Consider the following 24780-nt stretch of genomic DNA (forward strand, 5'->3'; position numbering starts at 1 on the left):
GCAGCGCCGATAGCCAGGGGGAGCGAAGCGGCGGCAGCAGGGCTCTAGACCCCAGGAAAGGCAGGGGGAGAGAAGCGGGCAGCGACGGCCTCTCTCCCCCTGCCTTTCCTGGGGGTGTATCGGGGTATACACGCGCACACACGCACCCTCATTTTACCATGGATATTTGGGTAAAAAACTTTTTTTACCCAAATATCCTTGGTAAAATGAGGGTGCGTGTTATGGGCCGGTGCGTGGTATACCCCGATAAATACGGTAGGTTTGATTTTGTCGGACTTCTGGAAAAAATCATAACTACATGCAGGAAAATTTATACGTTTAAAATTCTCATCTTCTGACCCCTATAACTTTTTTATTTTTCTACGTATGGGGCGGTATGAGGGCTCATTTTTTGCGCTGTGATCTGAAGTTTTTAGTGGTATCATTTTTGTATTGATCAGACTTTGATTGCTTTTTATTCAATTTTTTCACGATATAAAAAGTGACCAGAAATATGCTATTTTGAACTTTGGAATTCTTTTGCGCGTACGCCATTGACCGTGCGGTTTAATTAACGATATATTTTTATAATTCGGACATTTCCGCACGCGGCAATACCACATGTTTATTTTTATTTACACTTTTTTTATGGGAAAAGGGGGTGATTCAAACTTTTATTAGGGAAGGGGTTAAATGACCTTCATTCACTTTTTTTTGCAGTGTTATAGCTCCCATAGGGGACTATAACACTGCACACACTGATCATTGTTATCCCATAGGGGGCTATAACACTGCACACACTGATCATTGTTATCCCATAGGGGGCTATAACACTGCACACACTGATCTTTTACATTGATCTTTATTATGCCATAGGAAACCATTGATCAATGATTCTGCCACTTGACTGCTCATGTCTGGATCTCAGGCACTGAGCAGTCATTCGGCAATCGGACACCAGGAGGCAGGTAAGGAGACCCTCCTCGTGTCCAACAGCTGTTCGGGATGCCGCGATTTACGATCCCGAACAGCCCCCTGAGCTAACCGGCAGCAGTTTAGTTTCACTTTAGACGCGGCTATCTACTTTGAACGCAGCGCCTAAAGGGTTAATAGCAAACAGCACCGCGATCAGTGCCGTGCGCTATTAGCCACGGGTCCCAGCCATTGCTAAGTGCCAAGCCTGACCCGCTATTACTGGCCCCTGCGTTATAGTAAGGCAGCGGACTCGGTATGTACCGGTACGTCCTTAAGGGGTTAAAGCTGCATTTGCACATCACACAGCACAGTACCGGAGTATAGTGGAAATGTAGCTTTAGAAGTGAATGGAGTACAAGGTCAGATTCACCTAGTGCAGCATCAGTGCATATGCAGCTCTAGAACTAACTAAAGTACAAAGGTTCCACATCGCACAATGCCAGCTTAAAGGGGAACAAACTGTTCCGAATGCTGGAGCCAGGAGCTTGTGAAGTCATAGCCCGCCCCCTCAGTGCAAGTCTATGGGAGGGGGCATGACTGCCACTCCCATAGACTTGAATTGAGGGGATGGGCCATGATGGCGTGAGGGGGCGGGGCTATGACATCCCAAGCTCCCGACGCAGGCTCCAGCGTTCGGAACAGTTTGTTCCAAACGCTGAGCAGCGGAGTACCCCTTTAAAAGAAGAAATGCTGCTTAGGAAGTGGCTGGAGTACAAAGGCAGATTCATAAAGTGCAGCATCAGTGCATATGCAGCTCTAGAAGTAACCTGAGTACAAGGAATAAAGTACAAACATTTTACACAGCACAACGCCAGCCTAAAGAGGAAATGCAGCTTTGTAGGTGTCTGGAGTACAAGGGCAGACTCATACAGCACAACGCCAGCCTAAAGAGGAAATGCAGCTTTGTAGGTGTCTGGAGTACAAGGGCAGACTCATACAGCACAACGCCAGCCTAAAGAGGAAATGCAGCTTTGTAGGTGTCTGGAGTACAAGGGCAGACTCATACAGCACAACGCCAGCCTAAAGAGGAAATGCAGCTTTGTAGGTGTCTGGAGTACAAGGGCAGACTCATACAGTACAACGCCAGCCTAAAGAGGAAATGCAGCTTTGTAGGTGTCTGGAGTACAAGGTCAGACTCATACAGCACAACGCCAGCCTAAAGAGGAAATGCAGCTTTGTAGGTGTCTGGAGTACAAGGGCAGACTCATACAGCACAACGCCAGCCTAAAGAGGAAATGCAGCTTTGTAGGTGTCTGGAGTACAAAGGCAGACTCATACAGCACAACGCCAGCCTAAAGAGGAAATGCAGCTTTGTAGGTGTCTGGAGTATAAGGGCAGACTCATACAGCACAACGCCAGCCTAAAAAGGAAATGCAGCTTTGTAGGTGTCTGGAGTACAAAGGCAGACTCATACAGCACAACGCCAGCCTAAAGAGGAAATGCAGCTTTGTAGGTATCTGGAGTACAAGGGCAGACTCATACAGCACAACGCCAGCCTAAAGAGGAAATGCAGCTTTGTAGGTGTCTGGAGTACAAGGGCAGACTCATACAGCACAACGCCAGCCTAAAGAGGAAATGCAGCTTTGTAGGTGTCTGGAGTACAAGGGCAGACTCATACAGCACAACGCCAGCCTAAAGAGGAAATGCAGCTTTGTAGGTGTCTGGAGTACAAAGGCAGACTCATACAGCACAACGCCAGCCTAAAGAGGAAATGCAGCTTTGTAGGTGTCTGGAGTACAAGGGCAGACTCATACAGCACAATGCCAGCCTAAAGAGGAAATGCAGCTTTGTAGGTGTCTGGAGTACAAAGGCAGACTCATACAGCACAATGCCAGCCTAAAGAGGAAATGCAGCTTTGTAGGTGTCTGGAGTACAAAGGCAGACTCATACAGCACAATGCCAGCCTAAAGAGGAAATGCAGCTTTGTAGGTGTCTGGAGTACAAGGGCAGACTCATACAGCACAACACCAGCCTAAAGAGGAAATGCAGCTTTGTAGGTGTCTGGAGTACAAGGGCAGACTCATACAGCACAACACCAGCCTAAAGAGGAAATGCAGCTTTGTAGGTGTCTGGAGTACAAAGGCAGACTCATACAGCACAACGCCAGCCTAAAGAGGAAATGCAGCTTTGTAGGTGTCTGGAGTACAAGGGCAGACTCATACAGCACAACGCCAGCCTAAAGAGGAAATGCAGCTTTGTAGGTGTCTGGAGTACAAGGGCAGACTCATACAGCACAATGCCAGCCTAAAGAGGAAATGCAGCTTTGTAGGTGTCTGGAGTACAAGGGCAGACTCATACAGCACAACGCCAGCCTAAAGAGGAAATGCAGCTTTGTAGGTGTCTGGAGTACAATGGCAGACTCATACAGCACAACGCCAGCCTAAAGAGGAAATGCAGTTATAGAAGTGACTAGAGTAAAGGGGCAGATTCACATAGTACATTGCAAACCTAAAATGGAAACGCAGCTTTGTAAGTGACTGGAGCATAAAAGTGGATTTACAAATCTCAGTTTTTGATGCTTTTACATTTACCCAAGATCTTATTGGACTCAACAAAAACTTCAAGATGAGCCGAGCTGCACATTGTACGGCGATTTCATGGCAGTGTATAATAAACACCCCGGGGTTATTGTGGCCCCGTTTTATTAATAAAAGTCCTAGTCGCGGGTGAATTACATGTACTTAGCGGGTGATGAATATCGCTGGATGGGGGGAGAGGCTGTAATTAACCAGACTCATTTGCAGATAGCAGGCGGCTTCCCCGAGGCTACGGAGCAGATTGGGTTTCATCAGCTCCTTGAACGCCGGTTACGTCCCAGCGCCGAGCAGCAAAAACGGAAATTCCCAGAGCAGCCGGAGATTGCAGATGTTGCTCGTATACAGCTGACCGTGCACCATGACACCACAAATCCGGGACAGGGAAACTTCAAAAATACATGGGTATGGGTCTGTACAGTTACATTTACAAGTCTCCGAATGGCTGTCAGGGCATGCTGGTAGTTGTAGTTGAGCAAAAGCTGGTAGGCCACAGGCTGGGGCACCCTTCCATGGAATTCTGTCTGACTGCAGCCACTAGTAAGGGAAAACTTACTTCATACAGAGATATATATATATATATATATATATATGTATATGTATATGTATATGTATATGTATATGTATATGTATGTACGTACGTACGTACATACATACATACATACACACACACACACACACACACACACACACACACACACACACACATACACATATATACATACAGTTCCCATTGCAGAACTATAACTCCCAGCATGCATGGACATCCATTGGCTGCACAGGCACGCTTAGAGTAATAGAGTTAAAGGGGTATTCCAGGAATATTTTTTTTATTTGACTATGCTACAGGGGCTGTAAAGTTAGTGTCGTCCATAATATAGTGTCTGTACCTGTGTGTGACAGTTTTCTCACAATTCTTCTGTGATTTTCACCCCAATATTTATTTTTAACAGCATACAAAATGACTGTTGTCTCAGATTTTTCCCAGGATGCAATGCAGCCACGACCTGACATCACTAGTCAGCTGATGACAGGGAGCCTGTCTGCTTCAATGGGTGGAGCGATCGCTTGGTGGGAGAGAGATCAATCTGCAACTAATGCAACAGCTGTAGGCACCCTGATTGAAAACCACAGGTCTTTTGAATGGATGCAGCTCATTTATGTTTCAATTGGGTGGGGAGGCTGATGTGTGGGAGGGAAGAAAATGGAATTATGGGATTTGTAGGCAAAAAAAGAAAACTCAAACAGGAAATAGAAACCAGCTCACAAAAAGTTAGCCAGTGTTATGGTAATCTCACAACATGGCCATTTAGCCCCAAGACAAGCGCAGATCCTTCCTAAGCATGTCCATTACTGTCTGCCAGGTACATACTAAAATCACCTTATGGTGGAGAACCCCTTTAAAAAGGTTGAATGCTATTGATTCAGAAAGTTTAGACTAACCACAACGTTCTCCCTCTCACGTCACACCCACCATAGTCCAGGAAGCGGACATATGAGGGGATGTTTGAGGGGGGTACGCAGCTGAATGCAAACACATCTGGTTAACCTGAGACCGGGAACAAAAACTAAAACTAATTTCTACTTCTCATATAAAAGCCCAGGTGTCACAGGACGACTATCAGGAACCACATAGACCGAAGACAATGATCACATACGCCGGGCCCCAGGTTATATATGGAGGCTGCACTTCCACTGAGGAAGGAAATCAGACCCCCCACTCCCCCTCTACATCACTAAGAACAATGAGCTGCACCAGAGGCTGAATGACAGGACATGGAAACATTACGCGAGGCCCCGCGATACAGCAGAGAATGGTAATCATGGATGAGGTTCCCCTCATCTGTACTATACAACATGACAAAACAAGGAGGAGGGCGGCCATTTATACATTATCACTAATAATACACACCAGGGGGAACATGTATCAAAGATTTTACCCGTTTTGTGTTTACATTTTTGCGCAAAATTTTGCGCAAGCTGCATTTTTTGTGTCTTTTTTTGCATCTTTTTTTTGCGCACATTCTGGTGGAGCATTTCCTCCAGCTGTGTAGGCTTCGGTGTACCCCGGAGTGACATATTTAGTACTTAGACCATTTAGACCTTTTTTTTTTAACGCAAATGTAAGCCATCTTGGACTGCACGTAGCAAGATGCTCTAAAGCAGTGGTCTTTAACCTGCGGACCTCCAGATGTTGCAAAACTACAACTCCCAGCATGCCCGGACAGCCATCGGCTGTCCGGGCATGCTGGGGGTTGTAGTTTTGAAACATCTGGAGGTCCGCAGGTTGAAGACCACTGCTCTAAAGCATCGATTTCATTTTTCAAAGAGTGGAGGTATGAGATTACTATATTTGCTCGCAATTTATGAATCTCATTGCGCTTGATTGATAAATTTAGCGCTTCTGCGCATAATTTAGAATTCGCAAAAGGGGGTAAACTGCTTCTACCAAATAATGATGCATTGGACTCCTTTTTCGTCATACCATGACATAGCCCCCACTAAAACAGAGCAGCACAATATCATAAGCTGCTGGCGATCCTGCTTCTTTCACTATACATCTCAGTCTGTGACCTAACAAAATCAGCACTCATCTTTCCTGAAACACTCTGTGCTGCTGGGCACCTTGCCTCTTCCATTGTGTATATTTCAGTCTGTGACCTACAACAAGCTCAGCACACTCGTCTCCCGAAACTCTCTGTGCTGCTAAAAGTTATCCTCCTTTTACTATGAAACCCTCGGTCTGTCACCTAACACAAAATCAGCACCCAGCTTTCCTGAAATACTTTGTGCTGCTTGGGACCTTGTCTCTTCTATTGTGTATCTCTAAGGCTGCGTTTACATGGCCATCTAGACCCGGGACGGGTTCTTCTCCCGTCATAAAAAAAACACTAACTTTTTAACCCCTTAAGGACCCGGGGGTTTTCCGTTTCTGCACATTTTTTTCCTCCTTGCCTTTAAAAAATCATAACTCTTTCAATTTTGCACCTAAAAATCCATATGATTGCTTATTTTTTGCGCCACCAATTCTACTTTGTAATGACATCAGTCATTTTACCCAAAAATTTTGGGCGAAACGGAAAAAAAAAAATCATTGTGAGACAAAATTGAAAAAAAAAACAAACAAACATTTTGTAACTTTTGGGGGCTTCAGTTTCTACGTAGTACATTTTTCGGTAAAAATGACACCTTATTATTCAGTAGGTCCATACGATTAAAATGATACCCTACTTATATAGGTTGGATATTGTCGCACTTCTGGAAAAAATCATAACTACAGGCAGGAAAATGTATACGTTTAAAATTGTCATCTTCTGACCCCTATAACTTTTTTATTTTTCTGCGAATGGGGCGGTATGAGGGCTCATTTTTTGCGAGGTGATCTGAAGTTTTTAGCGGTACCATTGTATTGATCGGACTTATTGATCACTTTTTATTAATTTTTTCATGATATAAAAAGTGAAAAAAAATGCACTATTTTGGACTTAAGAATTTTTTTTGCGCGTACGCCATTGACTGTGCGGTTTAATTAACGATATATTTTTATAATTCGGACATTTCCGCACGCGGCGATAACATATGTTTATTTTTATTTACACTTTTTTTTTTCTTTTTTTTTTATGGGAAAAGGGGGGTGATTCAAACTTTTACTAGGGGAGGAGTTAAATGATCTTTATTAACTTTTTTTTTTTTCCACAGTGTTATAGCTCCCATGGGGGCTATAACACTGCACACACTGATCTTTTACATTGATCATTGTTCTCCCATAGGGGGCTATAAAACTGCACACACTGATCTTTTACATTGATCATTGTTATCCCATAGGGGGCTATAACACTGCACACACTGATCTTTTACATTGATCATTGTTATCCCATAGGGGGCTATAACACTGCACACACTGATCTTTTACATTGATCATTGTTATCCCATAGGGGGCTATAACACTGCACACACTGATCTTTTACATTGATCACTGGTTTCTCATAGGAAACCATTGATCAATGATTCTGCTGCTTGACTGCTCATGCCTGGATCTCAGGCACTGAGCAGTCATTCGGCGATCGGACACCAGGAGGCAGGTAGGGACCCTCCTCGTGTCCCAGAGCTGTTCGGGATGCTGCGATTTCACAGCGAACATCCCGAACAGCCCCCATGAGCTAGCCAGCAGTGATTTACTTTCACTTTAGACGCGGCGTTCAACTTTGAACGCCGTGTTTAAAGGGTTAATAGCGCGCGGTACAGCGATCATTGCCGCGTGCTATAAGCCACGGGTCCCGACCCACCTCGTGGCCCCGCGATATAGTAAGGGAAAGGACTCAGGACGTACAGGTACGTCCTTGGTCCTTAAGAGAAAAAAAGGACAATAACTGATGCAAACAGACGTTATCCGTTTGTATCCATTTCTATCCGTTCTTGTTCAGTTAATAAAAAATAAATAAATTTTTTTGTTCTGAGCATGCTCAGAAGTAAAAACGGATCTTAAAAAGGATTGAAGAAACAGATGCAAATGGATGACATAACCGGAACATAGACTTCAGTGTTAGATTTACTGTATCCATTTTTTTTTCCTCCTTTTTTTGATGGGAGAAAAAATTATGTAGGTACCATCTTTTCTACCATAAAAAAATAAAAAACAGAAATGAGCGCAGACTGATGCAAACGGATGTGAAAGGATTGTAAAAAAAAAAAAAAAAAAACATTGACATCAATGGGATTATTTTACAACTGTTTGTAATCCGTTTACAAGCAGCAACAACAGAACCTAAACGTGGAAAAAAAAAAAAAAAAACAGGGACAGACGGCCGTGGAACGCACCATAAGCCTGTGACCTACTCAGCACACTCTTCTCCTGAAACTCTCTGTGCTGCTAAGGGTTATGCTCCTTCCACTATGAAACGCTCTGTCGTTCCCGAAAAGATCTGCTCACTCCTTTCCTTAAAGCAGGGTTTCCCAACCAGTGTGCCTCCAGATTTAGCAAAACTACAACTCCCAGCATGCCCTGACAGCCGTTGGCTGTCCGGGCATGCTGGGAGTTGTAGTTTTGCAACAGCTGGAGGCACACCGGTTGGGAAACACTGCCTTGAAGGGGTACTCCGTCCCTAGACATCTTATCCCCTATCCAAAGGATAGGGTATAAGATGTCAGATCTCCAGGGTATAAGATGTCAGATCGCCGGGGTCCCGCTGCTGGGGACCCTGGGGATCGCTGCTGCAGCACCCCGCTATCATTATTGCGCAGAGCGCCATAGACTTGCATTAAGGGGACGGGCCGTGATGTCATGAGGGGCGGAGCCATGACGTAACTATGCTCCGGCCCCTGTATTGCCCGTCATTACGCACAGAGCGAACTCTCTCTGTGCAGTAATGATAGCGCGGTGCCGCAGCGGCGATCCCCGGGGTCCCCAGCAGCAGGACCCCGGCGATCTGACATCTTATCCCCTATCCTTTGGATAGGGGATAAGATGCCAGGGGCGGAGTACCCCTTTAAAGACACTGTGCTGCTGAGAACATTGCTACCTTATACTTAGTATCCCTGTAATCTTGTGTTTGTTTCCAGTCACATCCTTGTTTCGGTCATGTGTAGCCCTGTCCTCACTAACATCATCATTAGGTGGGTAGGTCACAGCCCCCTACAGAAAAAAATAAAATAAAAGATCAATACACACATCACCTGAAACACTCTGTGCTGCTGAAGGATGCTTCTTTAGGGTGCGTTCCCACAGCCATCTGTCCCCGTTTTTTTATTCCCGTTTCGGCTCCGTTCTTGCAGGCTGTAAACGGATTAAAAACGGTTTTGTTTTTTTTAAATCCCATTCACGTCAATGGGATTTTTTTTACAATCCGTTTACATCCCTTTGTGGTAATCGGAGCCTTTAATGTCATCTGTTTGCATACGTTTTTTCAATATGTTTTTTGATCCGTTTTTACATCCGAGCATGCTCAGAACAAAAAAGTTTTATTTATTTTTTGGTTTATTAACTGAACAGTAACGGATACAAACAGATATCATCCGTTTGCATCCGTTATTGTAATTTTTTAATTTTTTTTTAAGTGTTTTTTTATTTTTGACGGGAGAAGAACGGGATGGGTCTAGACGGCCATGTGAACGCAGCCTAACTATGTAATGCTAGTTAGTCAGTTCCCCTGCACCATGACTTTGCATGTAACGGTGCAGAAGGCTCCTTTCTGATCTGGAAGATCAGCAGAATATGTTCAGCAGCACAGAGCATTTAAGGGGGTACTCCGGTGGAAAACTTTTTTTTTTTTTTATCATCAACTGGTGCCAGAAAGTTAAACATATTTGTAAATGACTTCTATTAAAAAATCTTAATCCTTCCAGTACTTATTAGCTGCACCACAGAGGAAATTATTTTATTTTTGGAACACAGAGCTCTCTGCTGACATCACGTAGCACAGTGCTCTCTGCTGACATCTCTGTCCAGAGCAGCATATGTTTGCTATTGGGATTTTTTTCCTACTCTGGACAGAGATGTCAGCAGAGAGCACTGTGCTCGTGATGTCAGCAGAGAGCACTGTGCTCGTGATGTCAGCAGAGAGCTCTGTGTTCCAAAAAGAAAAGCATTTCCTCTGTAGTATTCAGCAACTAATAATTACTGGAAGGATTAAGATTTTTTTAATAGAAGTAATTTACAAATCTGTTTAACTTTCTGGCACCAGTTGATTTAAAAAAAAAAATAAGTTTTCCACTGGAGTACCCCTTTAAGGGAAAGTGTGTTTTCTATGAACTGTAGCAAGGCGTCCGTGATTCTATAAATTCCTGCTCGGACTCATTGGGGACATTTGTGGGGGCACTGCACTTTCTCCTGATTCATTTGGGAGTCATAGAGCAGCGAGTGTTTATCTCCATCCGGAGAGGATTAGTAAGAAGTGACATCCAAGATGATACTGGAAGGAGGAAAAAGAAATCTTCAGCCGCCAAACTTCCTGATCACAGCACTCGAGGAGGTCACAACATGACTTAATGCAGCTCTCAAAGGTCTCCAGCACAACCGATCAATAGAGACATAAACCTGACAATGCATTCAGATCCCAGGAGACTGTCAGCAGTGCCAAACCACATCCAAGAGTGCGCCACCTAAAGGGTCAACTGTGTATAGCACCAAGACATTAGTTGCATCTAGAGATGAGAGAACTTACAGTAAATTCGATTCGTCACAAACTTCTCGGCTCTGCAGTTGATGACTTTTCCTGCATAAATTAGTTCAGCTTTCCGGTGCTCCGGTGGGCTGGAAAAGGTGAATACAGTCCTAGGAGACTCTTTCATAGGAATGTATCCACCTTTTCCAGCCCACCGAAGCACCTGAAGGCTGAACTAATTTACGCAGGAAAAGTCATCAACTGCCGAGCTGAGAAGTTTGTGACGAATCGAATTTACTGTAAGTTCGCTCATCTCTAGTTGCATCACATACAAGCAGCCAGGGAGAAAACAGATTCACTTTAAAGGGGTACTCCAGTGAAAACCATTTTTCTTTTAAATCAACTGGTGGCAAAAAGTTAAACATATTTGTAAATTACTTCTATTAAAAAATCTTATTCCTTCCTGTACTTATTTGCTGCTGAATACTACAAAGGAAATTATTTTCTTTTTTGGAATGCTCTCTGATGACATCACGAGCACAGTTCTCTCTGCTGACGTTATCATAATAATAATAATAACGCTTTATTTATTGTTGTCCTTAGTGGGATTTGAACCCAAGTCGCCAGCACTGCAAGGCAGCAGTGCTAACCACGGAGCCACCATGCTGCCCTTAGCATACATCTGCTATTCATGGTTGCTAAAATGGACAGAGATGTCAGCAGAGAGCACTGTGCTCGTGATGTCATCAGTGTTCCAAAAAGAAAGGAATTTCCTCTGTAGCATTCAGCAGCTAATAAGTACAGGAAGGATTAAGATTTTTTTATAGAAGTAATATATAAGTATGTTTAACTTTCTGCCACCAGTTGATTTAAAAGAAAAAAAGGTTTTCACCGGAGTACCCCTTTAAGTTGCTTCTGTCTGTAGGGAAGTGATGTACGTGGCTGCTATATCAGGATGTGGGGACGTGATGCTGAAGCTGTTCTCTTGGACGCGATCATCTCAGTTTTGGTGACACCAGATCAAAAACATGTGACTAGAGGACAGCAGCTATATAGAGCAGCGTATAGTTCAGTGGTCTTCAACCTGCGGACTTCCAGGTGTTGCAAAACTACAACTCCCAGCATACCCGGACAGCCGTTGGCTGTCCGGGCATGCTGGGAGTTGTAGTTTTGCAACATCTGGAGGTTTTGCAACATCTGGAGTAGGCATTGACCGATTATCGGTTTGGCCGATATTATCGACAGATATTCACGATTTTGAACATTATTGGTATCTGCAATTACCTTGCCGCTATGCCAATAATGCCCCGCCCAGGCCAGAGACCACCGCCGCCGCTGCCCCATTGCCTCCCCCATCCCCGGTTTTATAATTACCTGTTCCCGGGGTCCGCGCTACTTCTGGCTCCTGCGACGTCCTGCGCGCTGCGCAGCGCAATGATGAGTGACGTCCTCAATGAGACGTCACCGTCAGTGCACACAGTGACCGCTCAGGACGCCGCCGGAGCCAGAAGTAGCGCGGACCCCGGGAACAGGTAATTATAAAACTGGGGATGGGGGAGATAATGGGGCAGCGGCGGCGGTGGTGGTTGGACTAGGGAGGACCCCAGGACAGGCATTGGGAGAGAAGCGGGTGGCGGCGGCGGTCTCTGGCCTCGCAAAAGCCGCTGCAGTTCATTGATTTAAAGCGCCCTCTTTAAATCATTGATCTGCAGCGGTTTCTGCGGGGCCGGGTGAGTAATATCAGTATAAGTTATCGGCTATCGGCCTGAAAAGGTCACAGATTATCGGTATTGGCCCTGAAAAAAACCAATATCGGTCGATCCCTAATCTGGAGGTTGAGGTTGAAGATAATCCCACAGTAAACATGTGAATGCCATTCACTTCATTGGTCCGAATAGAGACTCCCAGTGACTCTGCTTTGGTCGCTATCCGATTGTATGTACTATTGTAAAGGAGTAGTAAAGTGAAAATTTTCTTCATCCCATTGTGCCGGGCTGCAAAAAATGATAAAAAAATTAAAACACACATTAACTCACTTTCCTCCGTATTCCCATTGCGCCGCTGTAGCTCTTCGGTCCTCCGGTCCAGTCTTCTTCTGTGTGCACGGATCGCCACACTGCAGTCAGCGTATCGCCAGTCGCAGCGATGTCCCGCCTTGGCTGGTGATAGGCTGAGCGCAGTGTCATGTAAGGAGCCCAGGCAGCAGGGAGAAGGCGGGCACAGGCTCCTTACATGACAGTGCACTCAGCCTATCACCGGCCAAGGTGGGACATCGCTGTGACTGGCGATACACTGAGTAATGATCCGTGCACACGGAAGAAGGAAAAAGACCAGACTGGGGGGACCGAAGAGCTATAGCGGCGCAACAGGGGAACAGAAAAAGGGTGAGTTATTGTTTGTTTTGGGTTTTTTGGCAGCCTGGGCACAATAGGATGAAGAACATTTTCACTATACTACTCCTTTAACCCCTTTAGGACCAGGCCAATTTTATTTTTGCATTTTCGTTTTTTCCTCCTCGCCTTCTAAAAATCATAACTCTCTTATATTTCCATCCACAGACCCATATGAGGGCTTGCTTTATGCGTCACCAATTGTACTTTGTAATGACATCACTTATTTTACCATAAAATGTACGGCGCAACCAAACAAATATTATTTATGTGGGAAAATTTAAAAGAAAACCGCAATTTAGCACATTTTGAAAGGTTTTGTCTTCACGGTGTACAATTTCCGGTAAAAATGACGACATGTTTTCTTTATTCTGTGGGTCAATACGATTAAAATGATCCCCATGTTATAGGCTTTTCTATAATTGTACCGCTTAAAAAAAAAAAAAAAAACATTTTAACAAAATTAGTATGTTTGAAATTGCCCTATTTTGACCACCTATAACCCTCTCATTTTTCTGTATATGGGGCGATATGAAGGCTAATTTTTTGCACCATGATCTGTAGTTTTTATCAGTATCACTTTGGAAAAATCAAACTTTTTACTTTTTTATTGGGGGAGGGGATTTTTCAAATTTTTAAACTTTTTTATTTAACATTTTTTTCCCGCAAATGCCGTGATCTGTATTGATCACTGCATCTGAGGGGGTTAATGGCAGACATCTGAGCGATCGTGGATGTCCACCATTACCGGCGGGTCCCTGGCTGCTGATGGCAGCCAGGACCTGCCGGGCATGACGTGAGCAACGCTCCGGTGCATGTGATCATGGCGGCTCGTAAATGTACGTCACGGTGCGTTAAGTACCACGTCACCATGACATACATTTACGTCCATTGTCGTTAAGGGGTTAACTAACAAAAGCGCAGTCTGCTGCCCCATTGGATCATGTTAAAATAGCATATTTACGGCCCAATATGACTCAGTTCGGACCACTGAAATGAATGCCCCCCGTAAACGTTCATGCCGATGGCAAGTAAAAGTGTGCTGTGAGCCCAGCCTAACTGCAGACGTATTCTGCTTCTATGAAACAGGCCTAAAGTGTACTGTGAGGTTATCCAAATGCTGCGGCATATGACTGCTGCTTTCTAGTCACGAGATATCTGAAAAGGACTTTATACTGCAGTATTTACCAAAACTGAAATGATATCAGCCAAGAGAATTCCATCAGCAGTCTTCTACAATGACGGACAGACAACAGCTTTTCAGTACTTGGAATGACCTGCTGTACCAAGAGGGTCAACAAGCGGTGGGTGTATGGGCGAACATAAACAACAACACACACGGCATGTGAATAAAGCAGAGTTTTACCTTACTTGGCACTGAGGGTACACGAGACGTTGGCACGGCCCTCTGCCGTTCACATCTGGACTTGCCTGCAGATCGCTATGAACTGAAGCTTTGGCTCAGAGCGGAGAAACCACAAAACTCAATAACTCGGCCTGTAGAAAGAGAATTTGTGCACGGATTAACACAGCGGACGTGTCATTACCACCCTGCCTGCCAGAATTTAATTAATTATCCAACGACAGAGAGGTCTCCCCAGTCCAGATCATAAACCTGGCACAGAGTGAAGACCTATGGCATTTAGAGAACCCACTGTGCCAACTCTTCCAGCTAACCAAACAGCAGCGCTAAATGTGAATTAGAGCATTCGATATCCTGACCCGACAAGAGGGCTGAGTATTGTGTCCGGAGTGACAAGACTGGACAAGACTCAGGTGGTTTACTACTAGCGTTTAAAGGAAATCTGTCAGCAGTAACACCGCACTAAAGCGGATGATGCTGATCAAAACGATACTCATGGCGTCCAGATTCACCTTTCTTTTTTATGCAAATGAGGGCCTTGGGGCATGAGTGGAGCTCCGAACCGCGCTAGGGGAATGCTGACGTCATCTCCACCGGGCGGGAGCTCCGCTCGGCTTATCAATATTCATAAGCCCCCTCCCTACTCTCGTGCCACGTGTTAGTGTACGCCGCATGCGCCGTACACTAACACGGGGCACAAGAGCAGGGAGGGAAGCGCTGCATGCGCCGTACACTAACACAGGGCACAAGAGCAGGGAGGGAAGCGCTGAATGCGCCGTACACTAACACAGGGCACAAAATCAGGGAGGGAAGCGCCGCATGCGCAGTACACTAACACGGGGCACAAGAGCAGGGAGGGAAGCGCTGCATGCGCGGTACAATAACACGGGGCACAAGAGCAGGAAGGGAAGCGCCGCATGCGCCGTACACTAACACGGGGCACAAGAGCAGGGGGGGGAGCGCTGCATGCGCGGTACACTAACACGGGGCACAATAGCAAGGAGGGAAGCACCACATGTGCCGTACACTAACACTGGGCACAAGAGCAGGGAGGGAAGCGCTGCATGCGCCGTACACTAACACGGGGCACAAGAGCAGGGTGGGAAGAGCTGCATGCGCCGTACACTAACACAGGGCACAAAATCAGGGAGGGAAGCGCCGCATGCGCAGTACACTAACACGGGGCACAAGAGCAGGGAGGGAAGCGCTGCATGCGCGGTACAATAACACGGGGCACAAGAGCAGGGGGGGAGCGCTGCATGCGCCGTACACTAACACGGGGCACAATAGCAAGGAGGGAAGCACCACATGTGCCGTACACTAACAAGGGGCACAAGAGCAGAAAGGGAAGCGCCGCATGCGCCGTACACTAACACGGGGCACAAGAGCAGGGGGGGGGGAGCGCTGCATGCGCCGTACACTAACACGGGGCACAATAGCAAGGAGGGAAGCACCACATGTGCCGTACACTAACACGGGGCACAAGAGCAGGGAGGGAAGCGCCGCATGTGTCGTACACTAACACGTACACTTATTATTTATATTGATAAGCCGGGGCCGGAGCCCCTGCCCGGTGAAGATGATGTCAGCGTGCACATAGCTCGGTTCAGAGCTCCGCCCATGCCCCAAGGCCCTCATTTGCATAAAAAGAAAAAAGCGAATTGCAGCAGAACGGCTGGGCGAATCTGGACACCATGAGTATCGTTTTGATCAGCATCACCCGCACTACAAGCCTGTGTGACAAGCCTTTAGTGCAGGTGATACTGCTGACAGATTGCCTTTAAAGTGTTCCTCACATTTAAAAAGAACAAAAAAATAACAATTGACATGTCACATGTGAAAAGTTTTATCAGTCAGGGACAAGCAGGGAGAAGCGAGTGACAGAACACTTCACTCCCCGGCTCGTAGACATCCAGAAAAGTTGGACGTGGAATTGCTGTGAGCTGGGGAGTGAAGTGCGCTACCACATTCTGAAACCTCCAGCAAACCCCTGATATCGCTGGGGTAAACTGCTCGCCATATACGCAAGATAGCGGTCATTAAGATCTTTAACTCCTTCAACATCCACTACCAGGGTAGAAGTCGGGGGCTCTATACACATCATAAGGTCAGCAGATTTGGCACATTGGATTATGTTGTATTTTATGGCCAAGCCCGATGTTTGCCAATAGGAAAGGGGGCAATATATAAAGCGGTTGTGTTCTCTGACAACCCCTTTATAGAGGATCTGTCCCCTACATGACAATTTACTAAAACTTGACTGCCCCATGAAATTAAAATTCATATTTTTTTTTTTTTTTTGAGAATTCTGCAGTACAACTAGGTGATCAGACAGTGAAGACATAACCCTAGCACAGTGGTCTTCAACCTGCGGACCTCCAGATGTTGCAAAACTACAACTCCCAGCATGCCCGGACAGCCAACGGCTGTCCGGGCATGCTGGGAGTTGTAGTTTTACAACATCTGGAGGTCCGCAGGTTGGAGACCACTACACTAGCAAGTAACACCCAGCTGCTGGTTGACTCCTACATTTCCAGGAGGAACAATAAGAGGGACAACACAACATAGCTATAAGAAAAGATTAGTGGACAATAGGATTAGAAAACCCATGTATTCTCCAAAAAAAAAAAAAATAAAAAAAAAAAAGGTTAATTCTGGATCATCTGTTAAACCTCGTGTTATTCCTCCTGGAAATGTTATAAACAAAGTGACAACAGTGTTACCATTCGGAGGGGCGAGTCCTGCACAGTTCGGCACAACTGGCTCTGATTGGTCAGTGTCTGCCTGTGTAGACCCCCACCTCCCTCTAACCGATAACACCCAGTTGTAAGTTTATGTATACATTTCCAGGAGGAATAACAGGAGGAGAATTGTTAGGTTAAGGAAATTCTTGTAATCCACAGAAAATTATTCTAAAGCCTCTAAAAATAATGAAAAGCTCTGCAACTTTCTAATAAACTTCATTTTCTTTCTTTTTATTCGCTTTTTGCCCACAAACAGTATAAAAAAAAATGATAAGAAGAATGACAGAATAATTCGGTGTTAGGAACGAGCGGACAATGCCGCCCCCACAGACGGCAATGTATTCCCCGTGTATTCCGCCAAAAGAAAGAGCAATATCATTCTTACAGTGGTAAACTTCAGCGTTGTGTGCACTATGCAGCTCATTGTTAATAAGAAATAGAACAATAAGAATGAGAGACAATAAATGGATACATAAAATGGGCTTGGGAAAAAGCATTGGGTGGGGAGGGGAGAGGTAAAGGATTAAAGGGGTGCTCCACCCCCTAGACATCTTATCCCCTATGCAAAGGATAGGGGATAAGATGTCTGATCGCGGGGGTCCTGCCACGCCCCCTCCCAAAGACTTGCATTGAGGGGCATGGCATCACGAGGAGGCAAGGCGTGATGTCATGAGGGGGCGGCTCCATGACGTCACAATCCTCCGGCCCCTGTATCGTGAGTCATCAGGCATGGAGCGAACTTCGTTCCATGCAGCAGGGCAGATTGCAGAAGTTCCCAGGCGGGCCCCCCGCGATCAGACATTTTATCAGGGGCGGAGTACCCCTTTATAGTCTCATTAACATACGTCCGGCGATCGGCATCTTTTCCCTCCGGTGCTGTAGAAAACTAATGCTAGAACTGATCCCATTCATTTGAAACAACCCACCAATACAACAACACAAAACAACACAACCACACAACACAACACAACAAAACACCACAACAAAACAACCACACAACAAAACAACTACACAACACAACCACACAACAACACAACAAAACAACCGCACAACAAAACTACACAACATGACACAACCACACAACACACACAGCAAAACCACACAACACAACGAAACAACCACAAAAAACTACACAAGCACACAACACAACCACAAAACAACAGAACCTCAAAACACCACAACACACTATCACACAAAACAACAACACAACCACACAACTACAAAACGCAAACACAACACAACTCTTTCGGGGTCTCAGTTTGGACGCCGGATGATTGGACTCACCGGACAGGGGAAGGCATCAAGCTGTGTTCCCCTGTCTGGTGTTGAGAAACACTGGACGCCGGATGCTAAACAACTGTTGAAGGTTGTCATCAGTTGTGGCAAACTTTAGGCTGGGTTACCTATGCCGGACATATGTAATCCTAGCCTAAAGGAGAACTCTATTAATTGTTGCTGTCAAGTGAATGGAAGATTCTGTTTATTGTAAATCCAGAAATGATCACACCTATATAATACAGATACAGCACATTGGGTTCATGGCAACCAATCTAGGGCGGCATTTACACATTTCTTTCACACAGTGACCGGAAACCGTGGATATCCTTTGGATAGGGGATAAGATGTCTAGGGGCGGAGTACCCCTTTAAGAAGCCCTCCTGCTCTCCACTCACTGGGGGGGAGATTTATCAAAACCTGTCCAGAGGAAAAGTTGAGTTGCCCATAGCAACCAATCAGATCGCTTCTTTCGTTTTTCAGAGGCCTTTTCAAAAATGAAAGCAGCGATCTGATTGGTTGCTAGGGGCAACTCAGCAACTTTTCCTCTGGACAGGTTTTGAAAAAACAAAAACGAACCTAGCCATTGATAAAAGGGGACTCCCCCGAAACGCGTCTGCCCTTATCAGTACACCATATTGTTGAGTATTGTCACTGCCACCGCACCACTGCATCTACACTTCCTCACAACCGCTGCAGTCCCTCCAATAGGAGACCACCGCAAGGTGTCTTACTCCCCTTACAACCTCCTGAGGACGCCACAAGTAAGAGCTGTACCAGTGACTCCCGCTGTCCAGACATCATAGCAGCTAGCCAGACGCAGATCCATGCCATTCTTCAGTGGAGACAGACGGCATTTTCTCGTACAGCGGAGTCGGCACATCAAACTTCATTACTACAGCTGCCATCTTCATCTTATACAGGTATCTTTGTATCTGCAGGCCGGGGGCAGCCAACTAACGGGACAGACTGTATCGCGACTCTGCTATCTCTGGTTATCCAGCGATTATCGGATTTTGCATAGTAAATACTTATGTAACCTAAAAACTGTTACCAAACGGATTTTTATGTGACTGGCGTCTGATCTATGTATTCAGTCATCCTGGTTAAAGGAAAACTGTCAGCTTTCTCCCCCCGCACTAACCAGTGGTACTGGCTTGTAGTGCGGGAGACGCTTATCAGTTTCATGCTTACCGTGCCCCGATCCGCCGCACCGTTCTGCTGTAATCTTCTATTTTTGTATATGCTAATGACTTGCTATCTGGCACCGGTCGGGCTAACTGGCACTCTGACGTCAGTGCCGTTCGTCCGGAGCACCGCCCAGCTCATCAATATTCCTCCCCTCCCTCCGCCTCTCCCTCTTCTCCCCACTCTGTAATGAAGAGAGAGAAGAGGAATATTGATGAGCTGGGCGGCGCTGCGGCCGGCAGCACTGACGTCAGAGTGCCAGTTAGTCCGGCCGGTGCCAGTTAGCAACTCATTCGCATATAACGAAAATAAAAGATTATGGCAGAACGTTGCAGCGGATCCGGGCACGGTAAATCAGAAACTGACCAGCGTCCCCTGCACTACCAACCAGTACCGCTGGTTAATGCAGGGGGGGGGGGGGGGGGGGAGAAAGCTGACAGTTTTCCTTTAACGTTGTTTATTGGATCCAGCATAAGCCTCGCTATTAATCGACTAAGCATAACCTTAGAGACTATTTCATTAAGGTGGCATATTCTCATTCCTACATATTAATCTTGTTACCGTATATACTCTAGTATAAGCCGACCCGAATATAAGCTGAGGCCCCTAATTTCACCCCAAAAACCCAGGAAAAATTATTGACTAGGGTGGGAAATACATAATACCCCCATGTCCAGACCCCCGTCATCATCCAGACCCCCGTCATCATCACTGCATGTCAATCCCTTCATCAGGGATCTTTGTCATCATTCAGACCCCCCTTTAGTTTTCTACTCCCCTCAGTGAGAAGGAAGGGTGAGCTGGTCCGGGCCATCTATGCTGCAGGGACCGTCCGGTGGGGAGGGTTAGCCGTTCCGGGCTGTCCATTTTCACCGGGGGGGGGGGGCACAGAGAAGAGGCCCCCCCGGGTGAAAATGGACAGCCCGGAACGACTAACCCTCCCCACCGGACGGTCCCTGCAGCATAGATGGCCTGGACCAGCTCACCGTTTCTTCCCGCGGAGAGGATGTGGGTAGAAAACTAATGGGGGTGTCTGGATGATGACGACGAAGGGCGCAGTGGTCTTCAACCTGCGGACCTCCAGAGGTTTCAAAACTACAACTCCCAGCATGCCCGGACAGCCGATGGCTGTCCGGGCATGCTGGGAGTTGAAGTTTTGCAACCTCTGGAGGTCCGCAGGTTGGAGACCACTGAGAAGGGATTGACAGGCGGAGAGTTCACTCGAGTATAAGCCGAGGGGGGCGTTTTCAGCACGAAAAATCATGCTGAAAAACTCGGGCTTATACGCGAGTATATACGAGTATGTACGGTATTTCTTTTTTCTTTATCCTATCAATATTTTATTAATCTATTATCACTGGATCTGGAGCAAGGACCCTGCTCAGATACCAGCTTCTGTATTTATTTATTCAATAAATTACGCTATTTTATATGAAACCAGCAACATGGTATTTCTCTAGTTAGATTTTATATTAAGGTATTATACACCTTACTAAATTCACTTCATTCCTTGAGGTCTGATTTCCATTTCACTAGGTTTTGATAAATCTCCCCCCGTGTGTGTATATATTAGATTAATTTTTCCTATTAAACAAATAAAAGAATCTTCATCACCATCCGGCTGACATCTAGAGCCTAGGCACGCGCTCTCCATTACCACCACAGGAACAACCAACATCTACACATCTGAGCTGCTGCCAACATCTACATGAGAGACAAGGAAGAAGAGGAAGAAAAAAAAAAAAGAGACCGAGGACAGATACGGGTCCTTAGCAAACCAGAGTATGATGGGCCCATATTGAGAAGCAGCCCCCTAACTATATATAACTCAATGTATATTGTGAGCCGCTTACTGTATACAGCAGCCCCCTAACTATATATAACTCGTTGTATATGGTGAGCCGCTTACTGTATACAGCAGCCCCCTAACTATATATAACTCGTTGTATATGGTGATCCGCTAACTGTATACAGCAGCCCCCTAACTATATATAACTCGTTGTATACGGTGAGCCGCTAACTGTATACAGCAGCCCCCTAACCATATATAACTCATTGTATATGATGAGCCGCTAACTGTATACAGCAGCCCCCTAACCATATATAACTCATTGTATATGGTGAGCCGCTAACTGTATACAGCAGCCCCCTAACCATATATAACTCATTGTATATGGTGAGCTGCAAACTGTATACAGCAGCCCCCTTCAGTTTGTGTGTACGCCCCTTAGTATATATATGAGCCACACACTATCTTTATAGAAAAGAAAAGAAAAAAAATAGAAAGAGATATATATATCTCAATAGATCGATAGAGAGTTATATTATATATATATATATATATATATATATATATATATATATATATATATATATATATATATATATATATATATATACACACACACATACACACACGCACATACACACACACACACCGCTCTATATATGAGCCCCCCCAAACACATATACACAGCACACACTACCTCCACAATCTCTGATCACCAAGACACAAACGACAGAAAATTCCAGACCAAGAGCCCCCGTGTGTACACAAGTGATGCCCAGTGACAGACAATAGGGGGCATGACATGCAGGGGTGGACAGTACCGTGGGTGAGCGCCAGTGCACAGCTACAACCCTGGCATTTCCTCGAGTGCTCCAGCGACCGCTTCCTTTTGTGCTCCCCCTGTTCTGGCAGCTCTCTCAGAGAGGACGGAGATGCAGGAAGGCGAGCAGAAGGAGGAGCGAGCTCACACGGCCAGCAAATCCCCGGGAGCAGGAAGTGTGTGCAACATGATAGTGAGAACCTGCGGGAGAAAGAGCACATCCAGGATCACAACTCCCATCAGTCACCAGGGACCACCGCTCCCATCAGTCACCACAGGGATCACAGCTCCCATCAGTCACCACAGGGATCACAGCTCCCATCAGTCACCACAGGGATCACAGCTCCCATCAGTCACCACAGGGATCACAGCTCCCATCAGTCACCACAGGGATCACAGCTCCCATCAGTCACCACAGGGATCACAGCTCCCATCAGTCACCACAGGGATCACAGCTCCCATCAGTCACCAGAGACCACCGCTCCCATCAGTCACCACAGGGATCACAGCTCCCATCAGTCACCAGGGACAACAGCTCCCATCAGTCACCAGGGACAACCGCTCCCATCAGTCACCACAGGGATCACAGCTCCCATCAGTCACCACAGGGATCACAGCTCCCATCAGTCACCACAGGGTCCACAGCTCCCATCAGTCACCAGAGACCACTGCTCCCATCAGTCACCACAGGGATCACAGCTCCCATCAGTCACCACAGGGATCACAGCTCCCATCAGTCACCAGAGACCACTGCTCCCATCAGTCACCACAGGGATCACAGCTCCCATCAGCCACCACAGGGATCACAGCTCCCATCAGTCACCACAGGGATCACAGCTCCCATCAGCCACCACAGGGATCACAGCTCCCATCAGTCACCACAGGGTCCACAGCTCCCGTCAGTCACCACAGGGACCACAGCTCCCATCAGTCACCACAGGGATCACAGCTCCCATCAGTCACCACAGGGATCACAGCTCCCATCAGTCACCACAGGGATCACAGCTCCCATCAGTCACCAGAGACCACTGCTCCCATCAGTCACCACAGGGATCACAGCTCCCATCAGCCACCACAGGGATCACAGCTCCCATCAGTCACCACAGGGTCCACAGCTCCCGTCAGTCACCACAGGGACCACAGCTCCCGTCAGTCACCACAGGGACCACAGCTCCCGTCAGTCACCACAGGGATCACAGCTCCCATCAGTCACCACAGGGATCACAGCTCCCATCAGTCACCAGAGACCACTGCTCCCATCAGTCACCACAGGGATCACAGCTCCCATCAGCCACCACAGGGATCACAGCTCCCATCAGTCACCACAGGGTCCACAGCTCCCGTCAGTCACCACAGGGACCACAGCTCCCGTCAGTCACCACAGGGACCACCGCTCCCATCAGTCACCAGAGACCACCGCTCCCATCAGTCACCAGAGACCACCGCTCCCATCAGTCACCACAGGGATCACAGCTCCCATCAGTCACCACAGGGATCACAGCTCCCATCAGTCACCACAGGGATCACAGCTCCCATCAGTCACCACAGGGATCACAGCTCCCATCAGTCACCACAGGGATCACAGCTCCCATCAGTCACCACAGGGATCACAGCTCCCATCAGTCACCACAGGGATCACAGCTCCCATCAGTCACCACAGGGTCCACAGCTCCCATCAGTCACCACAGGGATCACAGCTCCCATCAGTCACCACAGGGATCACAGCTCCCATCAGTCACCACAGGGATTTTACTGTACTAGAATACTGCCTCCTATATACAAGAATATAACTACTATAATACTGCTCCTATATACAAGAATATAACTACTAGAATACTGCTCCTATATAAAAGAATATAACTACTATAATACTGCCTCCTATGTACAAGAATATAACTACTATAATACTGCTCCTATATACAAGAATATAACTACTATAATACTGCCTCCTATGTACAAGAATATAACTACTATAATACTGCTCCTATATACAAGAATATAACTACTATAATACTGCCTCCTATATACAAGAATATAGCTACTATAATATTGCTCCTATATACAAGAATATAACTACTAGAATACTGCTCCTATATAAAAGAATATAACTACTAGAATACTACTCCTATATACAAGAATATAACTACTATAATACTGCTCCTATATAAAAGAATATAACTACTATAATACTGCTCCTATATACAAGAATATAATTGCTATAATACTGCCTCCTATATACAAGAATATAGCTACTATAATACTGCTCCTATATAAAAGAATATAACTACTATAATACTGCTCTTATATACAAGAATATACCTACTATAATACTACTCCTATATACAAGACCATAACTACTATAATACTGCTCCTATATGCAAGAATATACCTACTATAATACTACTCCTATATACAAGACCATAACTACTATAATACTGCTCCTATATACAAGAATATAACTACTATAATACTGCACCTATATACAAGAATATAACTACTATAATACTGCTCCTATATACAAGAATATAACTACTATAATACTGCTCCTATATACAAGAATATAATACTGCTCCTATATACAAGAATATAACTACTATAATACTGCTCCTATATACAAGAATAT

The 24780-nt window shown here is 45.8% G+C and overlaps 1 protein-coding gene across 4 annotated transcripts in view; it reads right to left on the minus strand.

Moving 5' to 3' along the window:
- PTK2 (protein tyrosine kinase 2) overlaps positions 1-24780 on the minus strand; it is a 360567-nt gene that overhangs the window by 305878 nt on the left and 29909 nt on the right. For 2 of the 4 annotated variants that reach the window (XM_056522840.1, XM_056522843.1), the window contains exon 2: positions 14345-14475. The gene's annotated coding sequence lies outside the window, so the exon portion shown is untranslated. Of the gene's footprint in view, positions 1-14344; positions 14476-22158; positions 22251-24780 lie in introns of those variants that run through there. The other 2 variants (XM_056522842.1, XM_056522841.1) reach the window with 2 other exon arrangements.

Source organism: Hyla sarda, chromosome 5 (assembly GCF_029499605.1).
Source record: "Hyla sarda isolate aHylSar1 chromosome 5, aHylSar1.hap1, whole genome shotgun sequence".
Taxonomy (NCBI): domain Eukaryota; kingdom Metazoa; phylum Chordata; class Amphibia; order Anura; family Hylidae; genus Hyla; species Hyla sarda.